The following is a 20,469-nucleotide window of genomic DNA, read 5'->3' on the forward strand; positions in this document are numbered from 1 at the left end:
CGAATCTCACCGCAAAGTTTAAGCTTTTCGCCGACTGCGGAGCACACGCGTAACTACCGCCGCCACCAACATTTTCCTCTCTTTGCAGGCGAGAGTCAGCTCCCTAAGGAGTTTCATTAGGAAGCCATTCGTTCCCTCTCCCTCTTCCTATCGAGCTGCAGTCACCACAGCGTGACACCGACGAATGAAAGTCGAGACCATTGTATGTGCCTCTCTTCGCTAATCATAAGCCACCATAAATAGGATGTTCTTGGTTAGCTTCATTTTCCACGAGTTGAGCATAGGGCATTACTTTATCAGCGGCTTTGCATGCCTAAGCATGACATGCATAACCGCGTTTTCTGAAAACAAAATTTGATGGTCACTGGTAATCCCATTCATGGCTGTCTTAGTTTCCTGGGTTCTTGGTTTCCGCAATATATTCTTTTTGCAGTGTTCGCAACAAAGCGGCATTGTTCCGTGACTGAAACTTTGTAAAGGAGGCAGTAAATATATAGTCTCACAGTTCAGCATTCAGGCTACCTTGAGCCACGGAAAAATGGGAGACCCGTTCATATCGCACTTTAGTATTCTTGCTATAGAGTAAGGCCGGTGACTCCTTGCTTTTAGGAGCCGTATGACTACGACTAGAATTCCGGTATAACATTCTACCTTAGATGGTAGGTGTGCGGTGTGCATCGCTGTTACCATTTTGTTTTCCCTATCCCAGACACTTTCTACAGCTACCTAAAGCGAATTGTTCTCTCGTTTTCGCCATATACCTTGGTAGACCACCAGGCAAGTTACGAGCTAAAAATTTCAGTTTTCAGTATATTTATGCGCCAGTTTTTTATGTTTGCATAATGTTTTTTTTGCATTTGAGAAATGCATGTGCATTTTTTTCTTCTGTCTTTATGGATTCGAACATAAATTCTTGATGCTATTAGAAGTATAGAGATCGGCGGGCTGAAGGCTGAAGAGTGTTTAAAAGAAACGCGTGTTTTTTGGTCACTTGAGGTTCCATCTTCAGATTTATTTTATCATTTCATTACGGGAAAACTAACCACGGCCTCCAGTAACACCAGGTGATATTTACATATGTTATAGAAACGTCTGCGCGAAAAACGACTGAGCGTAGTATGTGTGGTGAGTGTCTACCTGAGTCGCAGCAAATGGAGAATATTTCATTACATTGTCTACAACTGGCCTAATTGGCTAGCGTGCGATGATTTCATACGCACAAAGAGTTACGACAGAAAATATACTCCTCTACTCGCTGCAAAGGCTGTGAGAGCTGGCTTCTCTGGTAATATTTATTCAAGCTAGCACAATGATTCAGAGTGATTTAAAAGTTTTTTGTGTACACAGCGGTCGGTCATTTGTTTGGTCACTTGAGTGCCGTTCCCGTGAAGACGCGTTCGATCCCGGCCGCGACGGTCGCATTTCGATGGAGAAAAAAATGGACGTGACCAGTGTAGTGCGATATCAGACCACGTTAAAGATCAGCAAGTTGTTTAAAAAGTTTGAGCACACCACTACGGCGCATAGCTCATAGCCGCTTATATTTTGGGACTTTGATCCTTATAGGCTGTACGAAACTTAATTATTATGCTCAACCTGGCACCCATTTGTTGCTTTCCTGTGGCGTGTGCGATAATGTCCATACTGAATTCAAACAGATGCATCATATGACGCCATGCAGGCGAAAAAGTTTTCTATGCACGAAATTATTCATGCACAAAATGAAACAATCTATATACAGTGCTTTTCATCCGCAGATCTTCAATGAATGTCGTCATGCTAACAAGAGACCTATGCTGTCTTGTCTGTAACTAGCATAATGCACTGTTTATTAACTGACCTGTTAATATCTCTTATGCAACATCGAAGTTAATTTTCCCTTGACGACCTTCATTGAAACACAAGACCAGCTCTCACGCGCTGTGACAGCTACTTCTGTCGTTCTTTATAGCGCTTAAAGGACGCAATTTAGCACCCTTTTAATCGCGGTCGCAAAGGTGTCGTAACACCATAGGTCCACATGGCACTACGTTTCTCAGCTGTAAATGACGGCGGTAATAGGGGGCGAGAACATATTCGCTAGTCACATGATTAATAAAATAAACTAACTAAACCTTAGTTGCTGTCAAACGTGTATAGCCAAGGCCACCAAGGCATCACTTGTTACTACTGTTATTAAAGGAAATATTAATTTTAGTGCTCCTGTTTCGCTGAGGCCGGCTGTACACAATTAAACCACTCTAAACGATAGCAGTTTAGAGCAAGTGCGCAAAGCCTCATATTCATCTCTTCGATGCAGACGAGTTTAGAACTCTCCATGTACCATATGCAGATTTCTTTATAGCTTATTAGCGGATGAAATGTATTTTTAAGCCAACGCATTATAAAACAAGAATAATAATATACCTTTCCTGATATGAAAAGTAAAAGAAATTTCTCGAAGAAGATGTCAGCGAATATTTTCGGCGTCAGTCCCTTGAGGAAATGAAAGTAAGACACAGCACAGTCGTAAGGGTTTCTGGCAACGTAGATGTATCTTGCATAGGCCACTGGCGGGAATGCTTTAAGTGGAAGATTCGTCATAATGGCACCTATTCTTGATGGGCTCTCCGCAACTCCAGCTCCGGTCGTCTCAAAAAAGGGGCATATGCGGCTGAATTGCGCGATGTCGGACGCAGGCTTTCCGCGGGTCAGGATGTTCCAGATAATGCACTGCGTCCAGTTGGTGCCACATTTGGGCTATGTCACAGTGATGATGTCTCCGTCCTTTGGCTTGTAATTGATTGCTGAGCGAACAAACTTGTGTATCCACTCACCATCGACATATTTGTAGAGTGACTCGCCCTTTGTGTCTTTTTTCTGGCCCCCTAAATACTGTTAATAATAAGAATTTGCAAAGAATAAATGAGCAGCAACTTCTACCAGCGAAAAACACAAGCATTGTCTAAAATGAAATGTCTCGACCGAAGATAGTGGGGCCTGCTGGTAGCATGGGATGCAGACAGCGTGGTCTAGCACCGCCATATAAGAAAAGACGTTTATGGCTGGCCAAAAAGGGTCTATTACAAAATTTACCCGACAGCATTATCTTGGTTATTCATTCTCGTGAGATTTCTTAAATCGTGTTCCGTCTTATTTGGTTATACCAAGCCAAGGTTTATATTGCTTAAATTATAAGACACGAAATTATTCGAAAACAAAAGCGTGCTTTTAGTTTTCTGATATGCTATGCCACGACGGTATAATCAAGCCTGTTTAGCATAGCTTAAGCTATTGTAGCGTCCAACTTGCACTGCCATTTTTCCTATATATAGACTGTGCAAGAGTGATTTTCTGAATTGAAGGTGCGGCAGTGCTGTCAAAAAGGAGTTAGGAGGCATCACAAATAAATTATTGAACTTTTTTTTTACTAATTCGTGCACTTGAACTTGTTGCATAGTTTTCCTCCCCCTGATCTCGATGATTGAAATTCAGCAAGACAAACCACCAGACAAATCACCAGGTAGGCAGTGGCCTTTCTATATGTGCATCGCATGGTGCATAATCTCAGGAATGTGGCTCGGCGTGTCAGTGTTGACGTGGTATGCTCAGCAACCCTAAATCTTCAATGCATGTATGCCGAGATACGGCAATATATACAGTAAAACACAATATAGGGTTCAGTGTGGCATGGATCAAAATTTGTGGGTTTTATGCGGTCCTTGTGCATCAAGTTCCTCTTACGTGCCAAAAGGTGTATATCTGACAAACCTGGCGGTGTACAAATATTCGCCAGAATGAACATCAGAAGACATTATCAGATGTGTAAAAACGCAGAAATGAGTGCGGAATGAAAGAAAAAGAAAATAATTTAGGCCGAGTTTTGAGAAATCCTTGGTACTGCACTGGCATCGCGATTAGCACACAAGGGAGAATATGGAAGCTTTTCTTATCAACCGACCAATAAGCACATGCATCAGTCAGCACCCACTACGTTGCATAATTCTATGATCTGGTTCTTAGACAACATCTGATGTGCCTTAGGTCATGCAGATAGCCTCCTATATAGTGTCATCTTATGTTGATTACCTCTTGTGTTTACAGGATATGCGCTGCGTTTCTAGGCGTTGTATATCTGTGTCTTCCTTCTGAATAAATTCTAGTTTCGAGGCAGCGCTTGTGATGTGTACTTCCTCGTTGGTTCTCTCTGTTCGCGCTGTATATTTCTCCAAGATGAACTGTGAAACTCCCTTTTGTCATAGCTTGAAATATTAAGATGTTTCTGGGACTGAAGCATCGCTCTCTGTGGGCGGAGCACTATTTCATTTGGATCGGGGAATGCCTTCTCGCTACTGTGCGAACAAAAGATTTTTGCTCTACAAAAATTAGAATGCAAGAAAATATAATGCAGCAAACGCCCTTGAATGAATATATCAAATCAATGATGCACAGGATAAGCTATAGTGTTGTTTCTAAGCAATAAATATGGAAATAACAGCGCTCCCAGATGGAGTCGGAAAAAGCACTCACACTCACACAACTATATCCTAGTCTGCAAGCGCTATGACTGCAATATCGCCGGCCATAATTCACTCTCCTGCAATCTACCCTGGTGGTCTATATTTGATTTGTGGGGTTTAACGTCCTAAAACGTCCCAGGTCATGAGGGACGCCATAGTGGAGGGTTCTGGAAATTTATACCACCTCGGGTTATTTAAAATGCACTGACATTGACAGTGCACGAGTGGCCGGGTTTTCACTTTCATCGGAAGATTGTCAACGCGGTCGGGATTAAAACCCCACCCTTGGAACCAGTACTTAAGAGCCCTAAGCGTGCCCAGCCAGCACAGCGGGGTGCAGCTAAAACAATATCTATCGGGGACGAGTAAACGGAGCCAAGATACTTTTTGCAATAAAAATTCGGCACCCTAACGCAATTTTGATGTTATATTATGTTTCTTTCTGAAGAGGTCTCAGAATATACCGAAATTTCTTCGTAAACATGGGTAATGAGCACGTTAGGCTCTTCATGTTTTCGTTTGCAGGCCCAGAGAATTTAGGGAATGCGCTTATGATAACTCTTATTCTAAGTTAACTACTCGGCTACTGAATTGTAAATTAGGGAATGCAGGTACTTCGATGACGTTCATACCTTGCCACCTACTATTGAACTTGCGGTGAACCTGAAATACGCCATGGCTAGGCCACGGCGCGGCTAGCTAAATGCAACCAACTGTAGCCGACCGAAGTCGACCGGCTACTGGAGAAAGGGCCGGCTCATAAAAAACATCAGTTGGTACTTAGACTCCAAGCTTCAACCTCGTCCCTGCGTTCCTTGCTCATGTCAACAAAATCTTAGGTATTGTTTTGGATCAAGAGAAAGCATTCTGATTAAAAGCTCTCAATAGTTAATAGCACTTATTTGAGTACCTTGCACGTACGTGTGACCACTCACTCCTGTAGATTCAAATTCTAGTCACACAAATAACATGATCTCATTTTTGTTTACTCTGTAATGATGAGGAAGGGTTTTACGTAGTAGGTATTTTTGAAACTCAATTTCATGGCTTCACACATTCGTTCAAAGATACCTTTCATGACGACAATAACATCGCATGATGCACAGTTTCTTTTTTATCCCATTAGGGAATCCACAAAATAAAACTCCGTCGCTAATGGTTGATTCTTGGTAGCGTAAATATTAGGAGACTCAAGGACACTGAGAAATCGGGGATTTTGTGAATCTGTAACAAAGAGCACATTACTGGGAACGATGGTAAAATAATAACTCGACCCTTCTTAACATTTTCTGCGCAGACGCCTTCTTATTTTTATGCAATGCGGGGAAAGTAAGAAACTTGCTAAAATGCAAGTACTTTTCGCGTTTGGTGCGAGCAAGGTTGTAAGGATCGATTATTAATCGTGACATAAGGAGATTGAAGGGAATCAATTTTACTGGCAGTTACATGTTTGTCTTTGTTTCTCGAAAAAAAAGTGCTAAAAACAGTGCTGAAACAATGGAACATTTGTATTGTAGGCGCCGATTCTAAATATCATTTCTATACATTGTTTTGCGAAACCCCTCCTATTTCGATAACACCGCAGATGGCCGAAGCATGGCAAGGTTATGCGACCTATTTCTTTAAATGCGCATTTTTTTCAGAGTACCTCTCATTTAAACTTAAACAGTTGACTATTATGTTTGCATTCGCTCACGCACATAGTTCCAAAGGCTTTGGAAAGAATCAGCACCAAAATACTGTGAGCTCACCTCAGTATTCTTGGTTTTGAATCACAAAACCTGCACGTCTAGTGACCACTGTGTTCACGCTCAAGCCATCTATGCTCTAAAGGAACCTAAAGTTTATAAGTGAAGAAAAGTAGGGCAGCTGCATTTTATGGCGACAGCGTCCTCATTCCTTTGGTAATGATGGTCTGTTTGTTGTGTATACAATGTTGTTCTTTGTCTGAGCTATCTCAAAATGAGAAGGCTGAAGATGTTGCAATCGAGGTCAGTGGCGCCTACTGATAACACTTTCAGAGTATACATGAAGATGATTTACGACAGATAAGTAGAACTCTTGAGGTAACACTTTTAGCACAGCATAAACCCTGATATTTTTCCTCGGCCTCGTTTAGCTGTTCTAGCGGCTTTTACCCATGAACCCTTTCGAGGATCTTTTGGAAGAAGGCAGCAGAGCAGGTAACAAAACAAAACAAAAAAAGCGCATACAAGCACAAGGACAACGCAGCGTTGCCCATGTGTTTGTGTGTGCTTCTTGTTTGTTTGTGTTTGTGCGTGACCAAATAGTTCAACGTTCAACTTTATTATTGTTCTTTTCGAGGATGTTTTATGCGCAAACAGAGCAATGCACTCCAGTGCATTGGATATTAAGACAGGTCATGAGGTTATTGTTGGAATTTTATCCATTTCCTTCAACAAGCAATATATAAGTTTATTTTACCTTCAAATTTAGAAGCGCTTTCAATTTATGTTTCAGCAAAACATAAGCTGCAAAAATACATTAAAAGTTGTTTTAACTAAAATTCCCATATCGATTATATTTTATGGTCTGATTTTACCTTGTATGGTGGGGACGTCTTGAATGCGACAAGGAGCTGCAGCCCGGGCGGACCTTGAGCAGTGAATTTGCTCGTAGGGGGAAGTAGGGTATCAGGTGCGAACGTGAGAGGCAACGTACCGCCTGATAAGAAGTCTTATTGACCGAGTTTAAAGTAATTACTTGTACTTCTCGTTATCAGCTATCGGTTACCTAAGTCTACGCTGAAAAAGGCTGAAAATAATAGCGAGTATAATTTTTTTTTTTCAAAGTTAGCAAGAAAGTCTGAACCAGATATTACACTTAATAATTGATATTGTGCAATAACTAAAAAAATCTCAAACCTGAATGCGTTAAGAGTACACATTAATTCTAAAACCTTTCAACATATGCGACACAGTCGTATTGCGATAACATTCACAAACAGTAATTATATACCAATCTTGGTATTTCGAGAGACCGTATTTGCTGCATATTGGTTAATTCTATAACTGCTACAGTGAAGCCTAATATCAAGAAATGGGTAAAATCATAATTGGCCAATAACATCAAAATAACAATGTTTGAAGGGGACAAGACTTAGCAGGCAGTTCCACACGGAGGAGCACTGAAAGAAGTATGGAGGTAGGATGCACTACTAAAAGCGTACAAACGCATTAGAACATGTAGAAAATTGCTGCGCCAGCATCAGGCATAATACATGATGATGATGATGATGATGATTGGTTCACAGGAAGGGAAAGACGCAGTATCTGTCACACTTGCTCTGTGGACACCTGAACCGCGCCGTATGGGAAGGGATGAAGGTGGGAGTGAAAGTGGAAAGAGAGAAAGGGGAGCCGTAGTGAGAGCTACGGAGTAATTTCGACCACCTGGGGATCTTTAACGTGCGCTGACATCGCACAGCATACGGACGCCACTTCGTTTCGCCTCCATCGAAACGCAGCCGCCGAGGTCGGGTTCGAACCCGGGAACTTCGGCACAGTAGTCGGGCGTCTTACCACTGCACCACCCCGGCGGGGCAAAAATCGAATATTTAAGGCAGAAAATATTGGTTCATTTCATGGTTGCAGTCCAATACAGTCAGACGGAGCTGAACAGCGGGAATACAGGCGCGATGCCTGTGGCCCTGTTCTGTAGATTTTATTTATTAAGCAGGTTTTATTAAAGAATCCCCCGCTGGTGAGTTTAAACACCGAGCAAATAATAACTTTCGAGCATTTAATAGTGATCTATTTCTGTTTTCATGCCTGTCATTGCAAGAGGAATAAAAGGCCCCTGACGAGGCGACCCTAGGAAAATACGTAAAAACTGACCATGAGCATGAATCGTCTAGGAACTCAGTTTGCAAAAATAACAAAAAAAAGAATGGTTTTGTCTCTAGTTTCCTTGCTTTTTAGAGGGATAGAGAAACCATAATTTGAAGCTAGGATGGCCATGCGACTCGACGTCTGAACTAACCGATTCACCTTTTCACGAGTTTCATCCGCAGTCTTTGCGTGGAACATATTTTAATTTGTTTTTACTGACCTACCTGGAGGAACGTTCAGCATGCCGCACCCATCGGCAACGACATGATCATGACGCAGACCAATAGCATGGAAAGCGATGTAGGTCGTGAAGGCACCTTGCAATAATTGCGTGAGTGAGTGAGTGAGTGAAAAAACTTTATTGAGGTCTTTTGGTTAGTCTCGGAGAGTCTTCCTGCAGCCGCTTCTTCGCCACCGTTGGAGACTCCTTAGCACGGGTGGTTCCCTCATTCCAGGGCTCCACTGGTCCTGGCTACCTCGCATGCGTGCTGCACCAATGCCCTTTGGGCGGTGAGCTCGCAGCTGGTTAGCAGGCCCTCCCATTGCTCCGCACTCGGGTTAGTTTGTTTGTGGAAAGTGTAGTTGTGTTTACATTCCCATGTGACGTGGTATAGGGTCAGATTGTCTCCGCACCAGGGGCAGCTATCTCTATACTGTGTGGGAAACATTTTGTTTAGAATGTATAAGTTGTGGAAGGTGCCAGTCTGCAGTCTTCTCCAGCTGGTCGCTTCTTCTTGTGTGAGTCGCTTGTGGGGCGGAGGGTATTTTAACCTGCTGCCTCTGTAGTGATTTAAAATATCTGCGTACGTCGGGTCCACCATCACGGGGTCCACGAGGTCTTCTGTCAGCAAGGCTCGGTGCGTGATTTCGCGAACCAGGCTGTCTGCCCTCATGTTGCCCTCTATGTTGGTGTGCGCCGGTGCCCAGAAAACTACTTGTGTTGCTTTATAGCCCGAGGCTCCTGCGCCGAGGAGAATGCGTAGGGCCTCCCTGCAGATCCTTCCTTGTTGGAACCTTCTGCAGGCTGTCTTGGGGTCTGTTATTATAACCTGTGATTCGTTTCTTCGATAGCCCTCAGCCGCTGCGAGTGCCACAGCGATCTCCTCTCCGTCTACTACCGATCTTCCTCTCGCGGATGCGCAGCTGATCGTGTTGCCTGAGCAGTCAACCACCGCTGCTGCTATCCTCGTGTTGGTGCTGTATCTATCTCTCGGGTATAGCCCTGCGTCTGTATATACTGTATATGCCTTTTTAGCTAGGTGGTTCTCCACGTATTCTGCTCTTGCCTGTCTTCTGGTCGCGTGTAGGTTGGGATCCATAATTCGTGGTATCGGGCGAATTCTGAGGGTTCGCCGGATTTCGTCTGGAATGTTTTCGTTTGGGTCTGGCGTGTTTTCCGCCTGGTAGCCTAGTCTTCTCAGTAGTCTTCTGCCTGTTTCCGTGAGTTCTAGCCTTTCTAGCTGTGCTTCCAGTTGGGCCGTCGCCAGCTCCTCAAAGGTGTTGTGAACTCCCAGTTCTAGTAGCTTGTTGTTTGGGGTGTTTCGTGGTAGGTTTAGGGCCGTTTTGTAGGCTTTCCTTATCAGAGCTTCGGCCTGTTCTTTTTCTTTCTTGATTGCCGGGTGGTAGGGAAGGGAGTATGTCACCCTGCTGACTACCAGGCTTCTGACTAGTTTAAGGGTGTCGTCTTCCTACATGCCATGCCTTCTATTGGAGACTCTTTTAATCATTCTGCTGACTTGTTCTGTTGATTTTTGCAGTAGGCTGATCGTGTGGCTGCACTTTCCGCTACTCTGCAGCCACATGCCTAATATCCTTATGACGTTTTTTTTCGGTATGTTTTGGCCTTCGAGCTTGATTTCCAGGTTCGCCTTCGTAGGTTTCTTCGCCACCCTGAGTAGCTCCGACTTGTCTGTTGAACACGCTAGGCCTCTTGCCCTTACGTATTCTTCTACGCATGTTGCGGCTCTCTGTAGGCTTTCCTGCGTCTCTTCTAGCGTGCCCCGGTTGGTCCATACCGTGATGTCGTCCGCATACACGGCATGCTGTATGTCTTCGATTTCTTCCAGTCTTTTGGCCAAGCCAATCATGGCTAGGTTAAAGAGCACGGGCGAGATCACCGACCCCTATGGGGTTCCCTTGTGGGGGGTGCTGAAAGGCTGACTTCTCACCTCCCCCAGCCCTATGGTGGCGGTTCTGCCTGCTAGAAAGGCTCTTACATAGTTGTGAGTTCTTTCCCCGCAGTTTATATTTTGGAGTCCCTCCATTATGGCCGGGTGGCTGACGTTGTCAAAGGCCCCTTTGATGTCTAGGGCCATGACCACGTTTTCCCCTGTTTTTGGGATGTTGGTTAGGATGTCCTCCTTGAGTTGTAGGATAACGTCCTGCGTAGATAGCTTACACCTGAATCCAAACATGCTGTGTGGATAGAATATCGTTCCATCCACCGCTGGATTCTTTTCGTAATTATTCTTTCATACAGCTTTCCCAAGCATGAGGTAAGGGAGATTGGCCGCAGATTCTCTATTTGCAATTTTTTGCCCGGTTTGGGAATCATTACCACCTCTTAATGTTTCCATTCGGCCGGGATTGTGCCCTCGGCCCAGAGTTGGTTGAGGTAGTTTGTCAGCTCGTTTACTGCCCCCTCGCTGAGGTTGCGTATGAGGGAGTTTCGTATCTTATCTCCCCCGGCTGCCGTGTTTTTAGTGAGGGCCCCATCGCCTCGTGCACTTCTGCCAGCGTGATCGGCCTGTCCATCTCAGGATTCTCTTTGCCCTGATAACTTCCTTTGTATTCTTCTGGGCTTTCTTTCCCGTAACATTTGGCCTTTAGGTCCTCAATCATTTGGTCCTCGGTTCCTTCGTACTGGTGGATTAGTCTTTGTATTGTTTTGTTGCTTTCGGTCCTCGTTTTTCCCGGATCCATCATGGCTTTCAGGATACGCCATGTCTTAGCCGTGCTCAGTGTGCCGTTTAGCGAGTTGCTGAATTCCTGCCAGTTTTGCCTTGCTAGTTGTGTGGCATATTCTTCTGCCTTGGCTGTGATTTCTGCAATCTTTTTCTATAGCTTTCTGTTTAGCTTTTGTTTCCGCCATCGCTTGGTGAGACTGCGCCTGTCTCCCATAGCCTAAGCAGGCGCTTGTCCACCTCTGGTGCTCGCTCGGTTCTGTCTACTTCCTTCGTATACGTTTCCTGTATTTGTTTGAGCTGCTGGCACCATTCTTGGATGCTCGTAATCTGTCCTGTTAGGTCCCTGCTCCCTTGTCTGAATGCGTCCCAGTCTGTGAGGCGGGCTTTCCCAAGCTTCCGTCTGGTGGACTCTGCCGCCATTGTGAGCTGGACTATGTAGTGGTCGCTTCCTAGATTCTCTAGGGTGTTTTCCCACTCTGTTTGATTTGTACCCTTTACGAAAGTGAGGTCTGGACTTGTGTCTGCACTTACGCTGTTGCCCGTTCTTGTGGGTTGGTCTTCGTCCGTTACTAGTTCGAAGCCCTGGCCTGCCGCAGTGTCCCAGATGCTTTGGCCTTTTCGGTCAGACTGACTGGGCCGCTAGGGTAGAAGAGAAGTGCGCGGCAGGAGCGTTGCCCTCTCAGATGTCTAAGCCTAGCGACGAGGCGACGTATTGGTCGCCTCCGGTTGCGTGGACGCACATCGACGCACATCGTCGTTTAATTTCGCTATTACTTGTATCCGGACCTCTCATTATTGATCAATATCGCTTGTGGACAGCCAGGACGGAAACGACGACGACGATGTGATGGTCAGCTTGGACGCATGTGATGTTGTGTGACTCACATGGGTTTCAAAGCAGAAGAATGCTTACGCCTCCACGTCAGAAGTTTCTGAGGTCCCGTGATCACTAACTTGTGTGCGCGCGCGTTGTCGACGTCACGCCGCAGTTCCTGCTGCTAACATTGGAAACCGAAATTGACCATGATAAATTGCTGGGTATTTAATTATTCGTGGCGCGTTGGAGCGTTTTATGCCCCATTCTATGATCACTGCGTCCCAAGGCATAAAGAAAGCCATAAAACCAGAACTCGAATTGTTGCTGTCTCTACTTCTTTAGGCACTCAATAAGGCACGTCTCATCAGATTGGCAATATTACGCGCACTCATTAAGAAACGTACAGTCGGTTGATTTTCGGGAACCACCCACGGCAGAAGGGGCAACTGGAAATCCTCGCCAAATTTCTGATGATGGGCGTCAACCCTTTCAATGGCTACAGTGCTTGACGATGCTCTGCTCTAGGGGCGGCAGGACCAGCCTTAACTAGTCGTTTACAAAGGCCGCCTTAAGCACTGCTCGGAGCGATCGGTCCACACACAGCGCTGGGCGACACACCTTTTATCACGCAAAAAAAAAAAAAAAGCGAATACCAGGTTACTGCGACAGGGCCGCTGTTGGAGTAAATGGAGGGGGCTTCGCAGCTGGCCTTGGCTGTGACGTCACTCGGTCGCGGCATACGGCATACGACATACGTCACTTGATTTCGCGTATGCGCAGAACTGTCCCCGGCTCCCGCGAAGCTTGGCTCCGACCATCGTAGTGAAGCTTTTCGCTTCAATAACAGCCGTATAAAACTGTAATTAATAAGTACACATCGACAGCAGGCGCTTATAGACAAAAGAGACGCTTTCATATGCAAGGAGAAAGGAGGAGTAAAAGAAGGATAAACTTTTATTGGCGCGAGAAGGAAATCTTCTGCAGGAGCATCCGCGCTGGTTGGCTTGGAGTCCTTAGGATTTGGCGATCTAGGTTGCACGCTCAATAGTCTGGAAATGGATTCGTGCGTCAGAGATGAGCAATGCCGTCTCTCACTCCTTACAGGTGGAAAGCTGCAGATCCCAAGGAGGCGAATCTTGTTGACACACCCACACTGAGTGTTTTAGGGTTGCCTTCTAAAGGAATAATTAAAAATATAGCGTGTATACTGTTGGACATGTGTGAGTGCAGGTAATATGTTTTACGAAGGATAATCACTTCGACAATGTTCATGCACATACTTCCAAGTTGCGTCAATAAAAACGTGTGCTGTAGACGGTGAGCTTTTCTAGAGCTTTCTCGGTCGAGGTCGCAAAATAGTAGGACCTTATGCGCCGCTAGTGCCACGGCGAATAGAAGTTTGTGATCCATTTTGCTGCACCAATGTACCAACGCCAATAATCTGTGATTGTATGCGAACCACTCGAGAGTGGGGTGCCAAGGATAAACAAACGCGTTTTCGTTATCTCAATACAAGCGGAGGCAAAGGCGCTTCCGTAATCAAGTACACTTGACAATATGAGCGAAGTGGCGCCGCGCCAAGCGTGAGGGCGGACTCTCTCGATTCAGGATCTGATGATTGTGACCCTACGTATACAAATACACAATACACAAAGACCGGATGCAGACTTCGGAAAAACCTTTTTGTGTTGCTGGCTTATTGCCAGATTAGAAGAACGGAAATCTGATCTAGTTGGTGCATTGCAAGATGGTGCATTGCAATCAAGCGGCCATACAGCAGACAGAACGCAAGGCAAGTGAAGAGAGAGCCTAGGAACTCGACATCCTCATAGATACAAAAATAAGTGTACGAAAGTCCTGCGGACGTCCCAGCGACGTACGAGGTACAAACCGCGAGAAAAGCACACACCGCGCGAGTATTATCTTTCAGCCTGACCTGCATTAACTTTGGCCTTCATTGTTCCTGAAATATGTTTGTGCTCGTGCTCTGGGTCGCGTTTTCTACATAAGAGGCTTTTCCGAAGAAATGGCCAACAGAAAACTTCTGCACACATTAATCGTGTGCTTTCCTTTTAGCAAAGCGAACTTTTAATGTATGAGAGACGCTATATGCAAGTGTTTACCCTGGATTAGTTGAAAAATAAGGCATAGTCTTCTCTTGTTTCTTCTCAAACATTCACAAACTTGTTTTAATAACCATCAGTACGAAGGAAAAAGATGAATAGTTACATACGCGGGTAACTGTTTCCTTCTAGGCGACTTCGCACTAGTGTGAAGTATCAAAAGCATATTCTACCCCTGCTTTAAAATGCAAGTCAATTAGGAACTCAGGAGTCATACTCATGGTAAGAGAGTACATGTCTCAAACTGGACTGTAAAAATGTGCAACTTATTTTCAGCGGGAAATGGCAGTTAAATTATGAGGCCGCCTCAGGCACGGCCGAAATTTAATTGTTTCCAAAATTAAATGCTTTGGTCGACATTTAAAATTTGATCGTATGACACCAATTCAATCTTTTCATGTTTTTAAGACCTGGAGTTTCCTGAAAATTGCCTTCTACCACCCTCAGTACGTTAATTAGCTACAGCTCCCGTAAAGAGTGAGTGGAAACAGATGCGAAGATGAAGGGCTTAAGATAGGCCGCAATTCTTCCAGAGCGACATCATGTCACTGCCTTGAGTCTTCTTCGTAATCCAGGCCTTCGTTCGCTCAATTTGCTCTGGCGTAAAGTAGGTCTTCCAATCCCCCACGATTCTTTTCCCGACAAATCCAACACCTTCGTACATCTCAACCTCCTCCTCCTCTGGCAAATTCTTCGAAAGATCTCATGATTGAGACGTTTCCTTGGCTATTTCAATCATTTTCTTCACTCTGTCTTGTGGCTTGTCCTTCAGAAAAACCTTCATGTTCTCCAGACTGCATGCCTCCATAACCCTCTCTAGAAGATCACTGTCCTCGCGCAGAGCATCGCCGTGTTCCCTACCGAGGAATTTGCCGATTCTAACCACTTGCTTCCTTGTGTCTTCCTTGAGCTCTTCGTATGCGGTGAACTGAACATTGGCATCATGGCGACGCTCGTAACACGGTAGGAGGTGGTCGAAGAAGTCGCCATAGACCACCTGAAATCTTGAAGAAAAACATCATTGTTTCTTAACTGCTCCATAAAGGCAAAACTTTTCTCTCCTTTAATGTCAGAGTGAAGCACCACACCTTTAAAAGGTTCGGTTTAAATTTCCTCTTAAGTTAGTTTTAGGTACGTTAAGCATTCGACAAATGAGGAAGGATTATCCCATTTTAACAAATTGAAATGTGCAAAGTTGAAATCTCCCGATGTAACAGCAGGCTTGTTTTGTTTATCTCAGCAATGAATGCTTTTTCCGAAAACGTTCTGCACTTATAAGTTTCTCATTGTCGATTTCATGTCTTCACAGAGGCTTCGACTACCCAATCATCATAGGTGCTTTCAGGCGTTTTGTTCAAGAGCGCCTCCAAACTTTGCGTGTTGTTGAGTTGGTACGACTACTTCGATCATATTGTAAATGCTCTAAATTGCTCTAAGCTCTACGTAATGACCTTAATAATTATGGTTATTAAGCCTTGTTCGCGTCTTCACTCTATGCCTGTTCTTTACAACTCAGTGTGCTTTTTCTCTTAAATTGACTTAACCCTTCCGTATCATATTGATTACCAGTTAGTATAATGAATTCGAAAGTAACGTGCATGAAAATAATTTTCTCCGCAAAAATACTTTAATAAAACAGTATTCACACCATAGACAATTACCTCAATTCTTCAAGACAATCGGTGTTGGCACCTTTTGAGGCCTGGAAATTTTCGCATGGAATGACCCTGCTTTTATCGCGTAAAACATTTGTTTCTTCCTTTGATCACTCTCAGTGCCATCTACTTGTCTTCACCATTTTCTTTATCACGGAAGATGCACTGAGATGTATCTCGAAGAGGGTCAGCAACTTGCGTCTGTTTCCACAATGTTCTGGGGCGTGCTAGTCACCTTTTATATCCTTAACTAAATCTTACTGCACAGAATTTGTATTGGACGCTGGCGAATGCAACGGGTATTCGTAGGCCGACGACCGGTGAGCAAGCTTGGTGGTTTCGCCGCCTGCAATTTGATTATGTCTTTTGAGGGCGCAAGTCAGCCCAATGAGAAGTAGATTAGAGCGAAACTCCACTTCTCATTTGCTGGTTTCGGCAGTTTGACGAACATGTGACAATACCGATTGTTCTTGGATAATTGCGTGGTTTTTAAACACTTTACGGTGCTTAATGATAATGCTGCATTACAGGTAAACTACAGGTTATCGATGGGTGGTGTACACGATGGGAAATTCAAGACAGAGAAAATAGCTGTGCTACGATTCACAAGAAAACTATCAGCATACTATCTTATTTATACCACAATAATACTACAGCAGAACTTAACCAGCATAGATATCTGGCTGTCACCCTTATAAATAAGTTAACCTGCTCTTCTCAGGTATCAGTGATTTGCTCTTCCGCTCTTAAGGCTTCTTGTACTTATTTATAACACATCATAGCATATCATGCAAGATACAAAGACGTTGTTAGACCCGTATATAATGGCTAGTTGCAGGTTGAAACAAAAGGACCTGACACAGATGTAAGATGCAGCAAATCAGCAAACCTAGCTTATACATCAGACTTATTCATAATTCATCCTTTTCACTTGTGCGCCAGCACAACCAAGATTTTCCAAAATCTCGTCGTAAACATAGCCGCCTCGCTGTTTTGCATAACTACTTCTCTGGTAAGCTGAAGTTCAACTTACCGAGTTATAAGTAACGAGATATTGTATGAGAAAGGCTAGACAGTCCTAGTCCTTACTCCTTGGCAACAAGGTTTGCAAGAACAAACATCTTTACATATAGATTTTTATGTGGAGTTCTCATTGAGTGGGAGGTTTGCCCTTGTACATTTTCGCAGCCAGTGGCATTCTCAAGGAACTGGAGCGTCTACTCCTGGGTTGACTGCACAGCGCTCGTTGGAAATTTTTGATTTGAATATCATTTATTTGCTAACCCATACGCTAGTTATATGTAAATAAGTTCATTATTAGCAAATAGCATTTCACATTTACTGCCTGTATGCTTAAACATGCATGCTAGCATATGTGTATTGACGAATTCGTAACGGATGCCTCTCCTGTCTGGACTATTTATATGTATGGGCTGCAGTATTTTCAATAAACTGTATACGAAGGCTCTCACAAATGTAATCTTACAAATCACAAGGTGTGGCGGTTTTTTGTCCCGACAGCTTGAAAGCGAAGGTTTTGTTTGGCTTGTGGAGTTTACGTCCCTAAGCGACTCAGGCTATAAGAGACGCCGTAGTGTGGGGCTCTGGAGATGTTGACCATCTGGGCTTCTTTAACGTGCACTAGCATTGCAGAGCACACGGGTGCCTTGCTTTTCTCCTCCATCGAAAAGCGGTTGCCATGGCCGAGATTTGACCCCGCATTCTTGGACAGAGTAATCTAGCTCCCTAACATTACACCCGCACAGCTGGGTTGAAAGCGAGATGAAAGCGTAGGATAAGCAGCTCAAAGACTACTTGCATCTGTCATGTTCTGAATTGGCTATGCATAGGAAGTGTAGCAAATAGATAAAGTATTTGCGGAACTCTTGTCCTCACAATTTTGGTAGTGTCTGCAACCTCCACAGGGTCTAGAGGGGCTGCAAAGCACGGCCCGGAAGCAAATCCCTCTAATAATCTTGGCAAAGCATGCAAATTGAGGATACTTGGCACGTGGTACAAGTGATTCGAAAAGCGCCTACCACTATAAAAAATCAAAATAGTCATTGAAAACATATTTCGAAGCCACTATCTATGCACTTTGTGTGTTTTTGTTTTGCGTCGCAAGACGTTGGCGGCGCTGCCCAACTTTCGTGAAAGAAGCCTATGCGCAATTTAAAGAATGCTGTTGGTGGAGATGTTGGAATTAGAAGAAAGCGCAAATTAACGTCTTTCACCCTCCATTAGCATATCTGTATTTTCTATGTGCAATATGATACGTGCGTAAATGCACCCGCTTTGTTTTATTTCTCAATGTGGAGTGCAGGGGTTATAATAAATGTTTAAATGACCGTTAAAAACCATTTTTACTGACAAATACCTCAAAAAAGCTTTATTTACAGGAAAGAGATCATTTACCAAATGGGAAAGTTGTTTATAACCCAGAACCTATTTAAAAGAAAGAGTACTACCAAAAGTTGCTATCTTCAGAGACATCTAATAGTCTCCCTGAAGGAATCTTTCGACACGCTCGGTGTGTGCTCCTGCAACCATTGAAGTACTTTTTGCTCAGGTAAGGTATCACAGCCGTTGAACGATACGTTTTTCTTCCAGTACGTGTCGCGTTTGAATTGTGGCGCTGGCGAAGACTCTTGAGAGTTCCTTGGACTGCCAGAAGATCAAATCAGTCGATATTGTCGACCATAAACCCTGACTGCTCATTGGAGGGTCAAATTCTAAAGTTAAAGCTCAGCTACTTTGGTCATCTGATGAGAAGAGAGGAGTCGCTGGAGAAAGATTTGATGTTGGGAAAGGTTGAGGGTCACCGGAGAAGGGGTAGGCAGCGAACGCGATGGTTAGATGGCCTCCTCGAGGCACTGTAGATGAAGTTATGTGATGTTAGGAAGATAGTGAGAGACCGGAAAGCGTGGCGTGACATGGTCCATAGGGTCACGAAGAGTCGGACACGACTGAACTGAACTGAACTGAACTGAACGTGTCGCTGGAGGTCATAGTCACTGCTTTTCGGAAAACAAAGGAAGGTAGAGAGGTAAATTAAAAGCAGGCACGAAGAGTACCACTTCTAAGTAGGTTGATTCGTTCTACAGCCGCAGGCCAGCGCAATACCAGCAACACGAGAAGAGATCGAGAGCGGTCCGCTAGGAATATGGCGCATGCAGACAACATGCTCCGTCGTCCTCTTTCCTTGCATTCGGGTTCATCATCTTCTCTCCCAGTCTTTTTACCTGTGGTTTACCATGATCCTGTTCTAGCTTAGCCAATAAAACTTGAAATCCAATACCTGTAGGCCTCGTTCTACGACAAAGTCATCATGCTATCATAACCGCGTATAAGCCCCGTGCCGCTGAGATCCGAGTATTCTAAAAATTCGCATAAATACATCTAAGTGATGGGAGTTGCATGAAAAATATGATGCGCCCCTACGTGAATTAGGGATACCTTACATAGAAAGTTATCTTAAACGTTTTTAATTGAACTGAAAATTAATTTTGCGCATGCAAATCTGACTGGTGCTTATATGCACAGGAGAGAGGGTTTAGATAAAAATGCGGCTACCATGACAGTCTCCGAGAGTTTACAAAAATAGCGTTCGCAAAATTCACAGAGCTCTTTACATCTCAGTTTTAAAATGAACTCTAGGTATCCTGTTATTTTGTTTGTAGAAAACTGAAGCCAAAACGTTTCTTGGGTATCACTTGGAGACAAGTATGTAATGGGTGACTATTTTCTATGTACAGCACTCTTACCGTTTATTTCTCGAAATATGTTTGCACACTGCGCTAGAGGCAGTCTGGAATGATTCCCGACAATATATCTGCCCCACTCCTTTCAATTCTCTGGTGCTTACGGCAGGCCGCAATCTTTCCAGAGAGTCATCCCGTCACTTCCTTGCGTCTTCTTTTCTATCCAAGCTTTCGTGTGTTCGATTTGCTCGGACGTGAAGTAGTTCTTCCAGTCACTCACGATCAATTTCCGCACAAATTCAGAGCACTCGTGCATATTTTCTTGATCATTCCTGAAGTTAATTAAAATCTCCAGTGGCTGTGACGGTTCATTTGCAGCCTCAATAAGTCTTGTCAAGCTTTCTTCTAGCTTCCCCTCGAAGAAAACCTTCATATTTTGTAGACTGCAGGCATTTGTGACCATCCTGAGGAGATCGCCATCTCTACGCAGAGCGTCGCCATGTTCCTTGCCTACGAAGTCGCCAATTCTTAGCACCTGAGCTCTGACGTCTTCCTAGCTGTTCGTATGTGATAAACAGGACGTTGTCGGCACTTCGGCGCTGATACCAAGGTATGAGGTGGTCAAAGTAGTCGCCATATATTACCTGTATAAAACAACAGCGTATACGAAAAACCGACATCTCAATTTCATTTCCAAAATGTCAGGTAACATTTCTTTAAGTATCTTAAATTTTTGGAATTATACCTTTTCGCGCTCTCCGTTAATTTCCTCTCAAGCGAAAGATAGCAATACGAAGTTAGCCAGAATAGAGTCCAAAATACATCAGATATTATTTGATCTTCCACCTCCCAAATCGCACTTCAGCATTTGTCTATTAAGCTTTGGATGTATATATATTTGTACGACGAAGCACTTG

Source organism: Amblyomma maculatum, chromosome 10 (genome assembly GCF_055883805.1).
Source record: "Amblyomma maculatum isolate TAMU_Amacu chromosome 10, ASM5588380v1, whole genome shotgun sequence".
NCBI lineage: Eukaryota > Metazoa > Arthropoda > Arachnida > Ixodida > Ixodidae > Amblyomma > Amblyomma maculatum.